At 38.0% G+C, this 23,198-nt stretch overlaps 1 long non-coding RNA gene across 1 annotated transcript in view; it reads left to right on the forward strand.

Moving 5' to 3' along the window:
• The window catches only part of LOC141995609 (uncharacterized), a 44,548-nt gene extending 21,690 nt beyond the window's left edge, over positions 1-22,858 (forward strand). The window contains exons 3-4 of the long non-coding RNA XR_012641370.1: positions 15,161-15,314; positions 22,524-22,858. This is a non-coding gene — a long non-coding RNA (uncharacterized LOC141995609). The remainder of the gene's footprint in view (positions 1-15,160; positions 15,315-22,523) is intronic.
• The last annotated feature ends 340 nt before the right edge of the window (positions 22,859-23,198 follow it).

Here is a 23,198-nt window from a genome sequence, read left to right on the forward strand (position 1 = left end):
CCTTACACTAGCAATGACGAAACATCAGTTCAGACAATTGGCAGTCCTCTTTAGATTTCATCTTTTGCAACTTGAATCAGAAGTTAAAGTTTCTGTGAAAATAAACTAAATTATGTTCCCTCCTACCGCTTCATTTTTCTCCACTCCCCCAGCTTCTGAATTTATCTTCTGAAGACTAAGTAGATCCATATTACAGCTTTTCTGACTCACCTAGAATGCACAATATAGAACCCTGGGCAAATCTTTTCTTGTCTATTTTGTGACATCATTTGGAATTTCCATAAGAATTATTATATGGAAAAGACAGATGTATGGGTAGGTCCTTAATGAGACACATACAAAAGTAAGCGTGGATATGGGTCATGATCTAATTCCTACTGAAGTGAGTAGCCATCCATTAGCCACAGTGGGAGTTGGATAGCGGTAATATTATACTGTACTGTAAGTGTTACTAAGAACTGTGGCTAAATGCCAGCTATTATGGTTGATACTGGTGGAATTCAGTAGGAACTAATTTATGGAATGGGAGTGACAGAGGTTCAGATTAGGAGACACAGCTTTGAGTCTGCAGCATTTTTGCAGAGATAAATAGAATCACAGGAAAAAATAGTAATATTTTGCACCCTTAAAGCCTTCCTCATCCACAGATCTCTAAGTACTTTACAGTTATTAATTAAGTGTAACCATCACTGTGATGTTTTATACCTGTTCTGCAGATGGGTAAACTGGAGCCCAGTGATGCTTAGCACTAGATTGTGCCTTTAAAGCACAGCTGTGGCATGGAGATGCACTCATTGGGGGAGCTCAAAGAGACTCAATCCTTTACTGAGCTCCTTGGTGTGCACGTAACACTCCACATGCTTCCACTGAAGTCAGTGGCAGGACTCCAATGGACTCTGATGGTGTGAAAATCATTCCTTAGAAGGAAAGGGAATAGAAACCAGAACCCCTTTCCCAATGCTCTGTTCTAACCACTGAATACTAGGCCCTTAGAAGTGCCAACTTACTCCAACTAAAGTAAACAGAAGCTATAGGTGCTCTGCAGTCCTAAGAATTAGGCCCTCTGAACATCCTGCCTCAGTCATAACATTTCTATGATGATAATCCCACTTTGACATCCCACTCATCATATAGAGAGGCAGACATTAAGTTATAGAAATATGGCACCAAGGTACTGTTTTAAGTCAAACTACTGTCAGAAAACTCAGTGAGTTATGAAGAGACTTTTGCTTTATCTCTGTCAGTGTTACAAATTACAGAGATCCTTCTGCAAACCCTTCCTCACATGAGGAGTCCTTACCACAGTGAGTAATCCCCACTGATTTCTAATATAAATAAGGGTTTGCAAAATTGAGACCCCATCCATCTTTGGAGCAGAAACATATATTGTATTAATTCTCTCAAACTATAAGTAACTGTTGGGGCTGCTTCCTACGATCCTTACTCACTAATCCAATAGGAATTTTCATGATCAAAGCCTGCAACTTCAGGCCCTAGTTCTATAACCTACCAGCACCACCATTTTGAGAGTAAAATTAAGTTTTCCTACTTTAACACTCGGAGTCCCCCACCTTTCTCTTTTCTTCCAAGCTTGCATTAACATCCGCAATGTACTAACAGTAAAGGAAGAGATTTATTTCAATGCCACCGGCATAACATGAGTAACTGAAGACTGGCCCAACCCCTCAAATTTAGATTTTAAACAATCAGATGTTTGGTAGTGGCTGTTGACTTAGACCTCTCTCTAACAAGTGTTGTGATCTTATCATTACACAAGCAATAGAACAGAACTGAATGTTAATTAGTTTCAAACAGCAGAAACCAAACATTTAATATGCTTACCTCACTAGCCTCAGTGTGGCCCTAACAGAGCAGGAACAACGGAGACACCTTCATGCACAGGGAAAACAACTTGACCGGGAGTAACTGAGGCAGAAGTCCACCTGACCCTCTCCTTTCCTTCTATTCCCCTCCCCCTTCATTAGGTGGAGGCTGCTTGTTTCCCCTGCTCTCCCCACCCGTTGTCTGCAGGGGATTATGGACCTAGCGTGGGCCTGTTCCACATAACCCTCCTGCCATTAAGGGTGGTGCTGGGACCCGGTGATTGACTGTCATGTGGGAGGGGGAAGAAGGAAAAGGCAGTTTGCTGCTTGAGCACAGTAGCCACTGTGTGCTTCCTATTTCAGATGCACCCTGTATCTAGTTGCTGGATCACTGCTGATGTCAGTGGCTAGGCTGATTGTTGGCTTTGAGGTCTGAAAAGAATTTTTACCCCATGGCAAAATTCTGTGTGGGTTTTTCCCACTTTTCACCACCAGCCAGCTGCTCTGATGTTAGGGTTTAAGTTACAATGATTGCAACTTGGGTGGGTGAGAAAGCATCTGTCTGATGCCCTTGTACCACTAGGGGCTGCTGAGATATTGGTCCTAAGCATTCATAAAGATGTGGGTAATCCATACCCACACTTTTCTGGCCAGGTGTTATACTACAGGTGAGCAACCCTCTTTATTTTCCCCACTTGGAAATCAATAAGTTCAGTTGAACAGAGCTGGGTAAGGAGAAGCCCACACATCCTAACAAGATAACAGGTCCCCTTTAGTAAGGTTTCAGAAAAAGAGGAATTACAATAAATAGTTCATAAGGCCTCACCTCAGGGCCCTGATTCGGAGCTCACAAAACAAATTCTCTAAGTCCGGTTAGGCTAATCCCCAGGACCCTGAATGGCCTAGATGACTTTTACTTCCCCTCTCTCTTAGCTAGCTTCATGTACCTGTTTAAATAGCTCATCCCCAGGTGAGGCAAAGCCTCCTTGATTGCACTCATTTGTCCCAGCTGTTGGCTCCAACCTGCCCCTAGAAGGGGTAGTACACTTCTTCATAGAGTAGCAACGGGCCCCTGCATCTTGTGCAGCCCCTCCCATTGATAGCACAGAGGAGGGGGAGCATGCTGAGACTCTGGTTTCCAATCTAAAGGGTGATGACACTCACACTCAGCTTAACAGTACCATTGGTGCCAGTTCAGATTTGCATTTGGAAAATCCCTGCTAAATAAGATGGGAGGGGAAGCAACACATTTGCCGCCATTCTGTGATAGTTCCTGTCATTTTAGAAGCCTTGTACCATCACATTTTTTAGAATTGTAAAAAAGTCAAAAAGAAAGAAATAGGGTTTTAATGTAGTATGTTGAAAGATGTTTCTTAATGAATAAGAGGCCAGTTTCTGGTATTTACATCGGCCTTCCAATAATTTAAGGGAAAAAACTGAAATTAACAGTAAGTGTTGTCCCAAAAAACTAGCTTTTTAAAAACAAAATAAAACATACTTTATATATGATGTTTATTTTAGATCTATTGGCATAATTAACCAGGCAACCATTAAAGCAGTTTAGTAAAAGTGTACTATAATTTTCCTTAATTACTAGTGGGGGGAAAAGAACAATCAATACAGTATGTTAAGTACTGTGGCTCAAAGTAAGCATTTTTTAGCATCTGTACTTACCTTAGAAAATTAGGGTATCCCATAGGGTAAACTAGTTGAAAAACAAAACAAAAAACCTAATGCATGGATTAATTGACTTTTAGACAATTACTCACCTTACATTTGAATGTGAAGATGTTATGGGGGAAAATTCAAAATGTTTCTTTGATAGTGACTAAAGGTGATTGCTTTTAAAATACTCCTTTAAACAACAGATGAAATATTTATTATTTCAAATGTCTTTGGAACTTCAGATAAAAGGTATTTTTAAGTGAAATTCTGCTAGTCCCTGGGTGGGGAGGGAAGGGACTTACTCTTCCCCTGCACAGCCATCTTTGCGGGGAGATCAGACCCACCTCTGGGTACCTTCCCCCGGCTGCACGGTGCTCCAAATGCAGGGGAAGAGCAAGTGTACCTCCCCAGTCTGGCCAGAACTAGCAGCTAGGAGCCCTCAGCTGGGGGCTCCAAGCAGCACATGGGAGATCAGATTCACCTCCACCTCTGGCAACTTCTTGCAGCTGCAGGAAGCTCCAGGGCTGCTGCCTAACCCTGGAGCTTCCTGCAGCTGGGGTAGGTACCCGGAGGTGGGTCTGATCTCCCCGCCACAGTGAGTGTGCAGGGGAAGAGTAAGTCTCATCCCTCCCCAGCCCAGAGGGGACTAGAAGCTGGAGCTGGGGACCCAGGAGGAGCCCCTGGCTGGGGCACCCCCAGCCCTGCCCTTTCCCCTACCCTCCAATAGCTAGATTTCACAGGGGTGGTCTGATTTCATGTTCAGTGACACATTTTTCACAGTCATGAATTTGATAGGGCCCTTATTATAATACCATATGCATAGAGTATGACTTCTTCTAGAGGAAGCTTCTGAAGTAATGTTTGTCTTACTTTTTGTGTGAAATTACTGGATGAGAGACTATAATGTAACATATAATCTGAGCAAATAATGTGAAATCTTAAATACTAGCAGGACCGCTATGGAAGGTCAAGCCAGAGTATGTGTTATTCACAAAACACTTGGAAGACTAATTAGTGGCCCTAAAGTTTTTGATGGGCATGAAGATCTGAATACTGCATAACGAATCTGCGTCATGTATTGTAGTGTATATCAGAAAGCACAACAGAAATGAGAAATCATTCTACTTGATCCTAGAACAGAAGAACTCCCCCAACATGAACCTTTCCAAACATGCATGCTATCGGTTTCAGCCCTAGTGAACTTTGTCCTGTCAAAAGATACAGAATGTTTTCCCCATGCAAAGCTGTCTTTAAGTAACTTGAAAATCACTTAGGCTAGCTCGAGAGACTGATGATTATCTGTGTGCTCTTCTGATATTGTCCTGCACTAACAAGCTGCCCCTATGTTCAGAACACATTTGTTGGTATTTTTAGGTAAATAAGTCCACTGCAGGTAATTTGCCCAGGAATTCTAGGAGCGAAAGTCAGTATACTAAATATCTCAAATCCCAACAGCAAGAGCAAGATTGACCTTCCCATGAGGTTGGTGTAAATACCATCAGATGAATTAATATATCTGAGACCTCTATTAACTCTTCATTGTGCCCAAGAACCAGGTGAGATTAATTGATTTGTTTTGCTTCTGCTGCAGAAAGTTCTTGGTAAGTGACAAAGAAGTTAGGTTGCTTTTTACATTGAATTTATCCTTAGATGAAGAGGATTGGAAAGTCTTTTAATGCAATATTTGTCATCTATACTTTTAGTACCAAAACCATTGGTAACCTGGCTATAAACAAGCTCTGACTTCTTCAGAGAAGTATCCTGAGAACACTGTTGACTCATCTAAACAATCCCAAGACAGTTTGCTTGTCCTCAACCTTGCAGTTAAAAACATGATTAGAATCCTCCTTCATATATTAAAATTTCTAAGGCTAAATGGAATGGGATTTCACAGTTGGAGAAAACAATAGAATCAACACTGTCCTGTACCGGCATATTGAGATTTTTGCCCCCCTTCTCCCCCCCCCCATGTCTCATTTTCTTTTATGCTTTTAGGTTGAAAAGAACAGATGTGAGATGTAGTGATCAGACTGCTTTTTCTGCAAGGAGACAAACTTAATGGTTCTCTATTGCAGTCAACAGCTTCCCACGCTTCTTTCTGTGAACTTCTCAAGGTTGCAAATATCTAGGCAAAAGAAGTGTATTTTGAAGTCCAGAGCCTTCTTTTTGAGTCTTCTGTTTAATACTGATTAGCAACAGAAGCAAGGTTTTATTTTGACTTTTAAGTGTAAATTAGAGACCATAGGAAACTCCACCTGGAAGTAAGTAAACCTTTTTGGTTTTTAATATTAATAAAAACACTTGTAAAAACTTGGAAGCCCGAAGGATCTAAAATATGTAGGCACTAAAAAGGTGATAAAAAAATGAGGACAACAATAAAAATTCAAAAACTAAAGAAAAAGAGGAGATAAAGAACAAGTAATCTGCATCTTGTAGGTTTCCCATGTGCTGCTTGGTTTTGGAAAGGAGCTTTTAACCCAAGTGTGACAATCAACATCTATATTCTACATAAAACTATTAAGAGCCCATTCTTAGCACCATTCAGGCCAGTTGGGCTGGTTTGCATTCAGTTTGTGTTTGAGATAACCAGAACCTAATGTGGTGAGTAGATTATCCTGAATTTACCTCTGGGGGGTTATATACCTGGCTCTGAAGCATCTGCTGTGGCCACTGAAGGAGACAGGATGCTGGATTAGATGGACTTTGAATCTGATCTAAATATGGCAATTCCTATGAACTTTCACAGACAACTACCAACTGCACAGTTCTGCTCTCTCCAACCATATCTTTCAGTGAGTTAAGTGACCTGATGCTCTCTTCTCTTGTCCTGTGGTGCATTTGGCCTGGAAGGTATTATTTTCCAGAGTTCACATCTAAAACAGCTAGCTCCATTGTCTCCTGTACTGCAAAATGTTTACATTACACAAACATAAATACAAGGAGCATGACTGTGCATGCTCCTGTTATAGGGTGATTTCCTGTGCCCACTGAAGTCAATGGCAAAACTCTCATTGATTTAAATGGGGCTAGGATTTCATCCTTAGTCTCTGGCTGTGTGAACCTAAAGGCACAATATGAGTTTGTAATTTGATGAAGCAGAACCACAGTAGTCTAGTGCAGTGCTGAAAAAAGCAGTAGAACTACAGTTGATTCTCTATGTTCATGAGATTATTGCCTGCTCACCTACTTTAGTGTATGCAGCATGCTGACTTTCTTGGGGCTCTCCCATTACAACATGCCACCTGCTATGAGAACCAAGGGAAGAATGTGAGTGGTTGACAAATTCAGTGCGGATGTAGTGTAATGGGCGCCAAAGGCTATAGAACTTCTATTTTATTTTTAAATTGTTTCCTTGTTCTCGATATCCAGTCTAAAAATATGAATGAAAACAAAGCTCTTTTGACAACACATTTCAGTTTTCAAATTCAATTCCATTGAAAACATAATTCAAGTGTAATTCGGTTAAGATATGGTTTCATTTCAAATTCTTCTCTGTAACTAAAGTAGTTCTATACCCAATTTGATTGCCAATCCATACTTTCTACTACAGTACTATTCTTTCAATAAACTCTTTGTCCCCTGTCACATCAATTCACTGCTCACAGCATGATGTTACTTCATGAAATGCACATGCTGCCACATTTTGATTGAATTGTGGGCTCAGCATTCTTTGTGCACCGAAAACTCCCATTGGCTTCAGTGGGTGTTTTGAGCATGCCAGGAATGCAGGAATGGGCCTTGTGTTATAAGACATGAGAACAAGAGGAAGAACAGAACTATCTGCTTTACTCTGTATTTGGCTATTTCACATTGTACAGTATCTCACAATTGCTAGTTTAATCTAGACTACTAAGGAAAGATTGTCAAAGGCACAAAGTGCCCATTTACTTTCAATGGGAAAATCTCCCACTTTGCCCTAATTAGATTTTTAGCCCTAATGGGAGGCTGCTAACACAAACAACTGATTACTCTTGGTTCATCTAGAGATATTATTGCTTGTTCATCTAAAGATGCTTTGTTCTTTTGGACTCTGATCCTTCACAGACTTTTTAAGCACATGTGTAACTTTGCACATGTGAGTAGTTTCATTGACTGGTAGCTGGTAGGTGTTCAATTAGTCAACTTATTTAGGTGCCAAAATATTCCTTTAGGACCTGGACATAAAATTGCGTATTTAAAATCTTATCCTGAATTTTTAATTTCTGCTTCACTTAGTTCTCTGGGAAGTGTCCTATCTACCCTATAGTTATTCCTTGGGAATGTACAGCTTTACTTTTTCCTGTTCCAAGTGGATTTATTAACCTTTGTTTTATACACTTTTGTATTTCATTGTCACCTGTACCCCTGCCAACTCAGGTCTCCTCTTTGCTCTTTCTGTTTCTCTCTGAGTTGCCTACCTCAGCCCTTGTTGAGAAGAACACCTCTGTCCATGCTCTATTTGACTGAGACATGACTGAGGGTTAGGTTCCTGACACATCTTGTGCCTTCAGTACCACTCCCGAGAGGTTGAAGGACTGTGGCGGTGTTGCTGCCCTCATACCCAACAACTAGGGAATGTACCTGTTAGAGACCCAGCTTCAGATCCCTGCTCTGCAGAACATCTCTGGTGAACTGCTTCACAAAGCCATGGGGTGTTCCCAACCTCTGCCTCCAGGGAACATGTCCGAATTCCTATATTCATAATATTGTCCCTTATGAAGGAGCATCTTTAAATTATAATTTCTACAAACATCTCTAGTCATTGGACCAGAGAGAGAGAAAAGGTCTCTCCTACTTGGTGATTAGAGCACTCACCTGGGAGTGGGGAAACCTTGGTTCTAGTCCCTGATCTAATGAATATTTAATTTATATAAAGTGGAACAGCTTCAACAGGGGAGATTGAGAGAGCCCTATTCCACAATACCCAATTGTCTTGTAGCTAGGGCACCAATTCCTGGTGAATCTAGCCCTTCATTTTCTGTGCTTGTATTAAAAATTATAATAATGCCCAAAATGAGATTAAACGTAATGCTTGGTTCAGCCCCAAAACACATTTTTTCCAACACTTTCACTTCACCGAAAATTCGAAAAGAGTCAGTTTTGGTTCAACTGGAACCTTTTTTTTTTTTTTTTAATTTCAGAACTTCCAGCATGTCATAAAATCAGTTATTTGCGTAACTCTAGTGTTAGCTCTCTTGTCTTGGTTTAGTTCAGACATTTGTTCAAAGACACTTTCAGCTCATAGAAAACATGTTCCGATCTGGAAAATGTGGAGACAAAAACCCCCCCAAGATATAGTATGTCGAACTTTCATAGAAGCTTAAATAACAACACACACATTGTTCCCACAGCATTCTAAAATGAACTAAAATGACCCCTTCCAGTCTACTTTCCTATTAACTCTTTCTGTTTCATACTTCACAGCATATAGTATATTTTCTATTATCTTATTATGGAATAGTGTCTGTAAAAATAGCTGTCCTTAGGAATATTTTTCTTCTGAAGAATACACTATGGAATTCATATTAAAGTTGACTTAAGTCATGAATAGTATCATTCTGATTCATAAAAGTTTTACCATAAGCTGGAAATGTGAGCATTTGAATTTGTTTTCAAGAGACTACTCTAATGAATTAAAGTATCAACAATTCATACAGCAGATTCTGATACCCCTTATTCATATTATATAATATCTTAGCATGAGTAAGGATATCAGAATCTGGCCTATAGATTTTCAGCCCAAAGCTTTTAAGAATTACAAGCTTTCTTAGAAAGAGTACATTGCAAACCAGGATGAGCTTATCTTTTCATATAAAAAGCTAGGAAAATGTTTTATGTCACTGCCTTTTCTTATAGTTATGTAATCAGTCTAAGTATTACAGGAAAAATTCCAGGAAGGATAAATCTCAAAGGCAAAAGATCAGGCTTACAGAGCTTTTTGATAAGATTTACAAATTTAAGACTTATTAGCAGGGTAGCATAATATACTACCTTCAGGTAGTGCACTAAAAAGCCAAGTTGCACACTGCTAGTTCTGAAGATTTTATTCTACTTCTTCTCATTGTTTCAAAATTTATTTCTCCATTCATTCTATAATGATGAAGGCCTTTTCAAAGTAACAGCAGCAAAATGCTTCTAAATTCACACAGCACTTTACATAAAAAACATCTGGAAAAAAGGCTATATTGAGAATTGCATGTGCATACTCCAGGGACTATAATCTGAAACAAATTGACAATTGATGCTATTCAGGGAGATATGAAATTAGGAGTGAATAACAGATATCAGCGAGACACAGCAAAAATCCACTTTCTATTTCTATCTGCACATCACCAATATATTTCTAGCAATGATAGCACGAAGTCATATGCTGTTTCAGCAATGTAGTGATATTAATTAAAAATAATAAAGTGTATGCTCTGAGTTTATATTCTCTTCTGATGTAAGTGGTGATTCATTTATTGTAAAATCTTTGGGACATTTCTCTGGTAATTTTTGCCACAGTTAATAAATGAAGAGGTCATTGTTTTGAATTTTCCATCAAATTTATTTATTTCAGTTTATGGTGAAGTGAATTTTTGAAATCCTTGAAGGGCGACCAGATGGTACAGCCACTGTCAGCTCAGTTATGCTTTAGTGGACAGTAAGGTTTTCAATTTGCATTTTTGGAGGGATGCAACTATTACCTACTTAGCACCGATTTTTGTGTGTGTACTGATCTACTGTTTATTTACGAAAGCATAAGGCCCCATTAGCAACTCACTCGACCCGTCCCATCAAAATCTATAAGACACTTCATGTTAGCAAGTGTTCACCAATTTAAATAAATGTCACACAATGAGGTCCTGTGTTTTGCAAAAGGGATAATGTAGATTTAAGATGATGAGATCCAATCTTAAACTCCAACTTTGTTTATAGAGGCCCTGATTCAGCACAGGACTTGAACATGAGTTTGTCTAATTAAAGCCTTTGAAGGCAATGGGATTTAATCATGTGCTTAAGTGGTTTGATGAATAAATGGCCACATCCTGCATTTCATTTGCTATCAACAGGTAAGCAGATTTGCAACAACAAATACCACCCACGATGTTTGTTGTAAGAAAAAGCAAAATGGGGAAATGAACATGTTGCCCCTGGTTCCTTGACTTGCAAGGGTAGGATGCCTTAAAAAGGGTAATAAAAATGCCTCCTCAGTTTTAAAAAACAGATGAAAAGAATTTGTCTCAAAAAACCTCATTTCTTTTATTCCTCCTCTGTGATGTATCCAAACAAAAGGTTTCTTATGTCACTCATGCAATATCCTTAATTTTACCTCATCCCAGCCACATATCAATCACAAATCTTCAAGCCTTTTTCTTCCTACAAGTGTATACGATTGATGAGCTCAATTTTTTCCACTTTTCCTGAAAGGTCAGGATAGTTTGGAATGGGGGTGTTGATTTATACATCTCTCTAGTACACAATAGTAAATCTTCCCCCAAAATAAAATATTAAAATTAAAATATTCTATTTTGTCATTAAGATAGGAGACACAAGATAATATATTCAAATAAAAGATATTATACACAACTATGTAGAGATTGACACATTTGACCATTTTGTCTTGAAAACTTTAAAGTTTTATTTTACACAATTAAATCCATATGGGATATCTATTTTAGAGAAGATATGGCTCAAAACTCAGAGTCCTATAATATGTAAGGTGAAGAAGCACTTCAAAATGTTGCTACGTGTCCTACACAGACACAGACACACACACACACACAAGAAAACACCATTAAACAAATGACAATGGTTTGAGTGCAGTTTAATAAAGGTGGAGCGTTGTTGGGATAGGGTGGAAGCTCACTGTCAGAGAATCCCCCCTCTCATGCCAGGATGTGGCATTGTAGAGGTTTTTCTGCTCTAGCACCCCCTTTTGTTGGCCAATCTTGTTCTGCAACAGTCTTCTGGGTGACTCAGCCCTCCCACCAGGTCACATGTAAAGTTCAGTCCCCTTCCGGGATAACAAAAGTCCAATTAAATAACCAAACAAAACATCCAAAACAATGAATCATGTTTCTGCCACTCTCAGGCTATTCTTCAGCCCCACCTTCGGGGCTCAGCTCTCACCCCCTCTAAGTCCTTCCAGCTGTCACAAAGAGCTGACTCTCAGGCACCATTCCCTGGAGTTCAGCTCACAGTTAATGTAGTTCACCGCACTTTGTGGGCCAGCAGAATTCTTCTTTGCTCTCTCTAACTGAGTACATATAAGAACAGCCTCAGGGCAAAACTAAAGTTATCCTCTGGGTGCCCTCCAAAAGAAAAAATAAACCATCAAAACTCAGCACCGCTTACTCCTACTAGGGTCTGCATCAAGATTACCTCATGAGCAACCATATTGAGCAGAGCTAATAGATCTAAAAACAGCAGCACAAACACCTGATCTTTACTGCTCCTCAGGACATTTATGTAATCAGAGTAACAGTCTGAATGCATCATATATATTTTCATTGTTTACAACATGTTAGTAATGGTGTTGCATTTTTCCTGTCTATGACAAAATGGCAGAATATGTACAGTAAATATGAAAATACACTGCAAACTCATAATTTGTTATGATGCTTCCATTGTTACAGATCATTTAATTCATTGTTCTAACTCCATCTTTGGAGCTCATGACATTTGACTCTTATGGTGGTGGCACTTTGGGATTTATCTAATGTGTTGTTGGAACAGTCACAGACAATTTAACTTTCTTAGAATATATTAGTTTATGCTGCTGCTATAAAAGATCCAAATTAAATTCCCCACAGGGATTTTTAACTGCCATATTAGGATGTACAAAGTAATTTTTTTCTAGCAACAGGGACTACAGTAATGACTGCTGAATATCATTCTGATAATGACAGATGTTACAAAGACAAAAGATGAATTCTTAATGAGACTTTCAGTGATTTTATCTTAATTTCATATGCTTATGTTTTGAAATATATATAATAGTGAAACTAGAAAACTACTCTTCCCTACAGAACCCTGTTTTTCTTGTTATTATATATAAATTTACAGTGTTGGATTTAGATGTTGTTCTATTCATTGCTGTTCATGGATGTTTCTAATTGGTAGCAACACCAGAAGATTTTAAAATATCCTTTGCCTTTTGGAATATTACAGATTAACTAAATTCAGTTCCCTTGTGTTGTTCAGTGCAAGTTCAGAAGAAGGGAATCTGTAAGGTTTTATGGATGTACACAGTATATTATCTTATTCCTTTGTTATTTCATACATCATTATGGACACAGAACAGAGCCATATAGCACCTGAATATGACAGAAGAGGTTAACACTTTATATAGATATGTTTCAAAGAAGTGCCTTTTCTTATTGTATAATGTCCATGGTTTTACTACATTTTACAGCTGACACTTTACAAGATGAGTGAATAGACAGACTGAAGAAAAAATTCAGCATACTTAGAACTATTTTTTCAAGAATTTCAGCAATGGAAGAATGGTGAAATCTAAGAATTTTGTTAAAAACAAGACTATTTTGCATTTCTTCTTTTCTTTTTTCTTTTTTTTTTTTTCCAGTTTTATTGGGGAAAAAACCTCAGTTTTCCTCAGAAGTAAAACTTAAGTGACAAATTGCCCTTGCCTCATTTGAAGGAAAATTCTGCTTTTTCCACTGCAAACACATCACCTTGAACAAAGCGGGGGAAATCACTTCGGGAAATTTTCATTGAGGAAAGTTCTTTCAGGGAATTTTTACTTAAGCACAAGTCCTTTTTTCTTTGTGGCCAGGAAGGAAGTGTTGTCACTGGCAAAGTAAACATTAATCTGTGTTTAGGTGAAACTTCATAACTTACTGATTGCTGTGGAATTTATGTGAGTACTCCTAAAAATCTTGATTTACAAATGAAAATAAAGCAAATACTGATAATTCGACACAGCTTTAAATTATAATGTATTTTTGCTGTCCTCCAAGTTCTGCTTGTTTACTTATGCCCATAGGTTCTGCAATAAAAGCATGGCACACTTGCAGCTCCTTCCTGAGTGTGTAACAGGAACTGCAAGACACTTCCATGTTATTAATTCCAAGATGGCAGAGGCATCTCCTCTGATGCAGCAAGGAGCAATTTAAAAAAAAACCTTACCACACGGGAAATGGTTATGTTTATATTCAGTTACAAAAATCTAGAGAAAAGGACAGTGAGCACACTCTAAGCCTCTTATTGCCATTTTGAGTGCATGAGCTACACAGTCCCCTGTGGAGAATGAAAAATCCAGTGCTGTCCACTCTACCTGACTCTTAAAGGGGCAGTACTGAAATAAATGTTGGAGTAAGTCTAGATTCCTAACTGCGCTGAAAGAATACTTTAAATATATGTTAACTATAGTGTCAAATACATACAGTAAGAAAGAAACAGTAAACTCATGATACCAGTTTGAATATAAATGTAGGTAGTTATCTGCCATATTGGTAAATTAAAACCATGGAAGACATTTAGAGAATGACGAATCAGGCAGGCTTACTCCTTTCTTAAGCAAACTGTTAGGGTTTGATTTAGATTATTGATGAGGCATTAGATAGGCTCTACGATCTTTATTAGTCAAAGACATAACTGCACAATACAGAAAGGCAAAGGTCAGTATCTCACCAGTCCAGAGAACAGCTCCTTAGCATCTTCAAACCTGCTACAAAGTATGAACTTAGGAAGCCTGGGTTCAATTCCAGGTTCTGAGAGGAGTGTTCTCTAGTGATTACAGACTCTTCTGCCCTTGTGTTTCCCAAGCCCAACTCCATTTGGCCCCTCCAGCCTATCTTTGTCCCAGGGGCAGTCTTCCCCACCCCTTCAGCTCCATGTCCCAGTCACCCTCACTTTCCCCACAGCTTCTCATCTTCATTCTAGTTCCTCCACTCCACAAATCTCCAGCCCTGTGCCCCAGTCAATCCTTTCACTGCCCCCCAGGCCCAATTCCTCACTCTTCTTCCATCCAGTGAGATTGTTTCCTCCTCTTCCTGGGCTACTTGGACACTTCCTGGGCCCAACAGGGAGAACACTGAGAGCACAGAAGTGTTTTTCTGCTCCCAGTTCTCATGTCCTCCACCAAAACAGCCAGAAGTAATTGCAGGGGAAGTCCTGCTCAGCCCCTACATCCGTGGGCTGGAGTATGGTCAATGGGGATGGCATATGCACAGTCGGGTCACAGCTATGAGCTGTGAGAGGGTAGAATACACTCAGTACAGAGAATCTTCAGAGACTGTAGCTGCCAAATGCTAAAAGCCTCTCTCTGAGCATGTGAAGCAGAGAACAAATACCAGGGTGAGACCCCCCACACACACACCAAATTTTCAGTCTTTGCTTCAAAGGATAGAAACACTAGAGCTTCTCAATGAAATAGTTTCAAGAATTTTTTTAACATGGGTAAAACAACATTTTTTCCTTAATTTTGTTCTGAGAAGTGGCTGAACTGTTTTTTTGCTGAAGTTTCCAAAACACTTCAGCCTGAGGCAGATACCCAGAATAGAAAATTTCAGTCAGAATGGTTAAAGTCTGACAAAGTTGTAAACAACTGAAAACAGGGTCTTATAATGGAAAGCGTTGGGCAACCTTAATAGGAAGCACTACCTGCACTGGCTAGAACTGAATTTTACATATGATGCAGGAACAAAAAGAAGTGACTGGTTTTTAAACAATTATCATATTTGTTACAGTGATCACCTGGCAATAAAGAGACAGATGTTCGGAGGAGTAATTAAAAAACATATTACAAGAATCATTTATGATCACGCCCAACTGGCATCTCCCAAGAATCTAGCAGATCCTACAGAGCCCCGCTTACCTTGTGACAATGCAAGTGGAGATAAGGTACAGGATGGCATACGCATTTTTACCACCATGTTGTCTATATTTCTTCTAAGACCCAATTTGCCAATGTGTATTAAGTCTATCTCCCCAGCTCCTCATTCATCTCAAAAACTATCAACATCAAAGCCTAGTTGGGATTAGTTATGTTAATGCAACATTAAGGTTACATATCAAAGTACAAGATAAAGCCAAGAAACAAAAGTTAAAGGGGTAAATCTTCACACAGTCACCAGAAAACTGCACTAACGCAGCAAGTCAGGAAAGTGTGTACTGGGGTAGGACAGAGCACAATCCTCAGCTGGCACAGCAGCTGGCTGCAGACACAGTACTTTGAAGATGCTCTAAGTTTTGCCAGGGACAGTTACATGTCCCAGTCAGCTCAGGATCATGGGAGCCACCTTTCTAAATCCAGTGCCATTGAGGCTCAACCCCAAGATTCTCACAGTAATGTTAATTCAGCCACATTAAACATTTTTGATTAACAGCTAAGCTACTAAAAATGTACCATGTAAAATTATACAATTTGGCTTGATTCCACTAGTGAACACAGACTGTGGGCCTGGTGATCAAAAGTCCACCTGGATGACAAGTACCCTGGTGAAGCTGCCTACAAACTCTGTTCCACCAAGGGCCTGGAGTTGCCTGCTGTAGCCCAGAAAATGGATCTTCCAGGCAGACTTTGTTAATGGATCTCTCCTTTGGAGCACGGACTGTAAATTAAAGACACTTTCACCTGGTGGAACTCCGAGGGGGAGGGTAACAGCAGTGCCACCACTTCTTGTTCCCCCAGGGTGAAATCAGTGCACAGACATGGGGATACAAATAGCAATTTTTCATGATTTAAACTTAGCATGTTCAATGTGAGAGAATTAATGTGCTGTGGGAATCATTACTTTTTTCATTTCCTGACTTTTTTGTGTTTCCCTGTGTAGCCTCAGCACTGCATGATCAGAACTTTTCTTGTATTTATGTAAAGGTTGTCTCTTTACCCAATTAGAGGAATTCACAGGATATTGTAGCATGCTGAATGAGCTGTTCAAAACCATGTTAATTTCCATTACGCATTTAAATGTAAAATGGCTGAAGAATTAGCCATTTTGTGGTGTATTAGAACTTAAATTAATAATCATTATTTGATTATGCAAAATTAATGCAATTTTAATCAACACATTATTAGTGCAATTACTTTCACCAAGTATTAAATGTAGAGTAAAGCTGACATGGAGGAAAAGCATAAGCACACAAGTTACAATGGTCTGCTTAGGAAAGACATCATGGATTGTTTTGATTTGTGAAAACCTCATTCCTCCAACACTTTACATTATTTTTTTCCCTTTATATGAAGCCTGGTGTGTGCAAGAGCTTGGAATGGGAATACTGGTGTCACAGAAGCACTACATTTCTATAGTGCCATCAACTGAAAAGTATAGCAAATTCTTGCAATATATTGAAATTCACTTTACAGGCTTCTCGACAGTGTCCATGATAATCTTTCAAAACCCTTCCAAATCCTGAGACAACCTGCAAGACCTAGAAAATAACCACCAACAATATTTTGTGGATACTTAATTACTTGACTCTAACACCAACAACCTCTTCAGGGAAAGATGTAGAGTGATATAAAATAATAAATTATGGTTGCACTTTATATTAATATTTTATTTATAAACAGTTTTAAAAGCATTAATAAATGTTAATGGGTGTTTTAATAAATGGCTAATCATTGTTATAGATCATTAACCCTTTATAAATGGAAAGTTAATATCAAGTGTGACCTAAATTATATAGGAAGGCCCAGCCAAGCTTTCCAATCCATCCTCTCTCATAGTGCAAAAACTATGGGAACACAAAATGAAAAAAAAAGGCCTTCTATTCAAAACCTACTACCTTATATAAGGCAGTTTAAAGAACAATCACCTGAAAGTATCAAGCTACATTTTGTAGTTGGTATAACAGATGCATCCCTCTTTCCAGATACTTGAGTATGCTTTGATCAGGCAGAGCAATGGATGCTTCTTCAAAGTATTTGAAAATGTTGATTTTGTAGAGAACACATTGGCCTGGACCAAACTGGTCTATCAGGATTCAATGGGATCAAAGCTAGCTAATGGAGTCTACTCAGAGAATCAATGGTTTTACACAATAAACATAATACATTTTGCTCATCTATCTCATCAGACAATACAAGAAATAAATTAGGGAAGAATTTAGTAAGAAAATGTGACAGAAGGTAGAGAAAGCCCCAGAGCACATCAATAAAGAAGCTATTTTGTGAGTGAGCTAGATCAGTTGATTAAGGACCTGCTCTAGCTCCTTCCAGGGTGGGAGGGCCTGGCCTAGGGTGACCAGACATCCCAATATTATTGGGATCATCCCAATATTAAGGGCTTTGTCTTATATAGGCAACTATTACCCCACCATCCCGATTTTTCACACCTGCTATCTGGTCACCCTAGCTTGATCCTAACTAACTGGAAGTACCAGCATACTTGATATAGGGGACCAGAGGCTGAAACTTCTGTATTAATGGCAGAGGTATTAATGGCAGAGATTATTCCTATGTACCTTTCAAACAGGTCAGGATATAAATACTAAAAATATTCCTATTGTTAAACTACTTTATGGTTAATAATCTGAGAAAAGTTAAGCAGTCCCGTGGATTTAGAATGGGGCTGGGAGTTCTTTCAAATCCTTGCTCTGTCATTGATTTGCAAGTGCTCAGTATAATTATTACTTTTATTGTGTCTTACAAATGTTACTTTCTTTTTCAGCTGATGTTATTTGTAGTATAGCTCTTCAGGGAAGTAGTATAAACAAAACATATGGACCATCAATTCATCCATAATATTTCTATTTCATTTGTATTGTTATGGGGGTTTAGATACTAATACTAAATTTCTCAATAACTGGATAGCGGACTTGTGAGAATAATACAAAGTCATAAAGTCATATGACTTCAAAAATAAAGTGGAAGGAAGGCAAATGGAGAACAGCACAAATCAACTTTTTATTTCTTTAATGAACTACAATTGCATTAAATATGTTTTGCTGACCTTTTTTGGGACATTGTTTGTCATCTATATTAGTTACATATACTGTGAATTTGACACAGTTTTAGACTCATGGGGCCAGATCCCAGCACTTATTCCAATTGCTCTTTATAATTAAGCAATGAAAATCACTACTGCAGAATGCTATTGGGTCAAATAACTTAGCAAGATCCACAAGAGGATTAGACAATAAAAGAAGTAATATTATCTGCTATCTGCTAGAATAAAAATTGCAAGAATTAACAGTCTTCAGTTCATATAAAAAGCTGCTGGCCATGGGTGAAAAGAAATTTCCCTGCACACAACCCACATGAACACTTTCTTAAATATGGCTAATGGAGCTGGTCAAAATATTTCAAATGCATTTTCCCCTAAAAAGCTGCAGACTTTTTCAAACATTTTCATGAATTTCTTCTTAACAAACTTGTTCTTGAAATAGTCAGTGTTTAATTTATAATGAAAGAGGTGCCATGGCTTAAGCAGTTTTTTTACTTTCATAACCAATGCAGCAAGCCCAGAGGTGCCGGGGCTATGAACTGCCAATGCTAGAGGTGCCAGGGCTCAGTCCTGGAAAGCCCTTCCACAAATTAAACACTACTATCAACATTTTTCATTTTAAAAATCCACATTTTTCAGGAAACAAACATTTTGATGATTTTTTTTTTTGGTAAACACAAAATCTAAATTTCTGTTAACGTGTTAAAAAGGAAAAATGGGCCCATTTCACACTTGGTGAAATGGAAGTAACTCTGAAACTTTTCAGAATTTTCCTTTTCATTTTCAAACATCTCTACTATGTAATATTATGAAAGTGACCTGCCACATTATGTTTTTTTCTTGCCTTGATTTGAAGAATCCATAATGGCCATGTTGGAAACTTAACACCTTACAAATTGGCTCATGTCTACTTTGGTGTAGCAAATAGAGCAGGTACGGAACTTTTTAACAAAGCATTTTTTTCATCAAAAATGTTGATTCATTAAAACCAAAACTTCTTGTGAAACAAGGTTAATTTCAATGAGCCTCTTGACTCAAAAGATTTTTGACAAAAAGTTTTGAAATTATTGAAACATTTCACATTACATTTTCTCAACAAGAAGTTTTAGTTTTCCAGTTCAGAATGGCTTTTTGTTTCGAATATTAGCCTGGAAAAGGTTATAAGAGAAAAAAGTCTAAAACCAAAACATTTTTGGTTTTTCTAGTCACAAAAACTTTCTCCATTTTGACTTGTCATCCTGATCTGGGGTATTAAAAGTGTCCAAACTCTCAAAAATATTCACAAACTGGGAAGCCAGTTTCCCACGCTGCTCTAGTGGTAATAGCTGTAATTCTAGGTAGCTGTGGCTTATTTTCACAATAACCAATATGACAGGAAACTTTGTATATTGCAAACAAGTTTATTTTATGTTCTATGTGCTCCTTATAATTAACGTCTGACCCTGTCCCCATTGAAGTCAGTAGCAAAGCTTCCACTGATTTTAGTGGTGCAAGATCAAACCCTTCCTTGAGCAGCATAAGCCATCAGATTTCAGAACATATCTCTTTGCAAACCTTTTTCATACTTTATGAGGAGATCTACTGTTTGTTCACATAAGAACAAACATAACAAGGTGGGTAAGGTAAATCTTTTTATTGGAGCAACTTCTGTTGGTGAGAGAGACAAACTTTTGAGCTACACAGAGGTCTTCTTCAACCATGGCTCAACTCTGCTCACGGAGGTGATGTTACTGTGTCATTGTAATGGGGCACTTACATTGGTGGGAGACAAATTTAACCACAGACAAATGCACATGCACAACTAGGTCAATGCATGGCAGCTTCAGTCGATCTAACTTTGTAGCGTAGACCAGGCCTAATAGCCTGGGACCAGCATGGCTACAACACCACAGCATGCAAATAAATATTGAGGTTAATATTCTGTTTAAGCAGCTGTGCTAACAAGTGGTTTGTTCTAACTAAGACAATGCCCTGGTTTTGATTTTATAAAAAAACTTCTTATTTGTTTGTTTGTCCTTATGTTCCACCATATGTCATTGCCTGCAATGATGTTGAGTAATACTGCTGTCATATTACTTGGCATGGTTGCTGCCTTAATAGATTGAACAGATGTGAACTGATTGTCTTAAATTAAACATGGGCATTTTTAAGCTATAAACAGCTTTGCAAATATATATGTCATGAAATAAATTCATAAGTCAGAAAGGGATATTATGTGTAGCTAAAAACAGGTTTAAATATCCATAAATATGATCTGGGCAGGAGCTGGGGGGAAACTCTGAGCCACAATTAAGTGTTTTTGAGAGACTGCTGAATTGGAATTAATTTGCAAACTGGATACAATTAACTTAGGCTTGAATAGAGACTGGGAGTGGATGGGTCATTACACAAAGTAAAACTATTTCCCCATGTTTATCCTCCTTCCCCCCCCCCCCCCACTCCCCACTGTTCCTCAGATGTTCTTGTCAACTGCTGGAAATGGCCCACCTTGATTATCACTACAAAAGGTCCTCCCCCACCCCCGCTCTCCTGCTGGTAATAGCTCACCTTAAGCGATCCCTCTCCTTACAGTGTGTATGGTAACACCCATTGTTTCATGTTCTCTGTGTATATAAATCTCCCTACTGTATTTTCCACTGAATGCATCCGATGAAGTGAGCTGCAGCTCACGAAAGCTTATGCTTAAATAAATTTGTTAGTCTCTAAGGTGCCAAGTACTCCTTTTCTTTTTTGTGAATACAGACTAACACGGCTGCTACTCTGAAACTTAGAATATTAGTGTTATTCCATTTTGGAGGCTTGACCAGGGTAATGTCTATGCATGAAATGCAGAGAAATCTGCTTTATTATCCAGCTATTCCATTTTCTCCTCCAGAATATGCTTTTTTTTTCTCTTTCAGATATATTCAGTGATATATTTGGGTATTAACATTTGTGTGCTAAAGACCCAAGAGTTCTAGTAAAATACTCCTAGCAAGATTTTTGTAAGAAGCATAAGAGTGCCTCTCAAAACATTTAAATGTATAGTTTGATGGTTAAACATTAGTATGTTTGAGTAAGCTTAAAATAACTTTTTAGTATGTTTAAAAAATGAATATAAACACATTATGCTCCTGAATTACATTAACACTTATTTTCTGTTTCTTAATTTGTTTTGTGAAAGAGAAACATGAAATATAGAGGAAGATATAAATCTCTTCGAAATTCGAAGACAACAAGAGGAAGAGTTGTTTTCATACCTAGCTACTTGGATATCATCTTTATAACAAACAAGTTTCAGTAAATTATGCCCCCTTCTTCTATGACAGGTTTTAAAGTGTAAAGTTAAGTCCATCCATTCTCAGTTAGAGAAGTTAACATCAGTGTTATACAAAGTTAACAGACGAGAGAACATTTGTTCCAGTAGTATACTTTGCAGAGTTTAGTTTACACTGTTTGTTTTGACTTTCCATAACTAAAACCTGTGTTAATCATGGCTTTAGTAGTGTGTTTGTGTACTTTGATAGGGAGGCTTTCATGAATACTCATGTATAAGTTTCGTCATTGCCTTGTACCTTTTTTATTACCTGTGTTAACATTTAAAGTCTCATACTCTTTGTGAGATCCTTTAGCCTTCATTTTTCTTTATTATGAAATAACATGTTTGCAAATAATGATCTTATTTATCATTATATGGAATCTGTTATGTGTGTGTGTGTGTGTGTGTGAGTGTGTGTGTGAGAGAGAGAGAGAGAGAGAGAGAGAGTCTAGTTTTTAAGCAGAACTTTCAAGGATCTGGCAAATATTCTTAATGAGGCTTTGACTGGAAGCATAAACTACAACAAACAACTTTGCCATTTCCTCCTGTCCTGAGTAGAGCTCAAAAAAATTGTTTTTAACTGAAACAAATGCATTTTCAGGTGCACCAAAACTATTCATGAATTCAGCAAATGGTTTCAGCTAAAAAAACCTGAGAATCAAGATTTAAAAAATGTTTTAATGAATCATTTTGTCTTTTTATTTTGAATCAATATTACATTTAGAAAATCATTTCTAATCTATATATGAAACATTTTGTTTGTCCTGTACAATTTTTTTCAGGTTTTCATTTTGTTGAGAAAAAAATCAAAATATTTAGTTTCAGCTTGAAATAAATCATCTTTTAATTATTATTATTTTTCAGGCCTCATCGAGGAAGGATAGAAATGTCTCTTTTTGAGAATCTCTCAAGCCAACATTAAAGGGAACAGACTGCATTTCTTGAGAAAGAAGACTTCAAACAACAGCAATCAATGTTATTCCAGGCCATTAATGACATTTCAGCTTGTGAGACCTGTTCTGTTTAACCATGCCCAAGGGTTAGGTTAATTTTGTTATTGATATTACTTTCGAGCTAAGGCTTTTATTATCAATTACACTTAATAATCCAAGACAGTTAGAAATATGCACCTGGAGGAAAAACAAAACACTAACTCAGCAAAAAGGGACAGAGAGAGAGAGAGAGAGAGAGAGAGAGAGAGAGAGAGAGAGAGAGAGAGAATGTGGGACTTATGTAGAATTTAAGGATTTCATTAATTTAATTAAAATAGCCTGACTGAAACAATTTTACAAATGTGTTTGGAGAGTTAAAAAGCACAATCATATTTTTACGCAAAAACGTCAGTAACTTCTTTAAAATAACTGACTTATCAGCATCACTCTAACAGTCTAACCCTTTGAAGGAGAATGCTACGGTAGCAGCAGAGGTAGCTTCAATGCAACATAGTTTTATAAGAATATTATTTCCCATTCATAAACTAGGACAAACTTTTTCTGTAGAAGAATACACTCACCTGGGGGAGCCTAATGATCAGGCCTG

Source organism: Natator depressus, chromosome 11, assembly GCF_965152275.1.
Source record: "Natator depressus isolate rNatDep1 chromosome 11, rNatDep2.hap1, whole genome shotgun sequence".
NCBI classification, from domain to species: Eukaryota; Metazoa; Chordata; order Testudines; family Cheloniidae; genus Natator; species Natator depressus.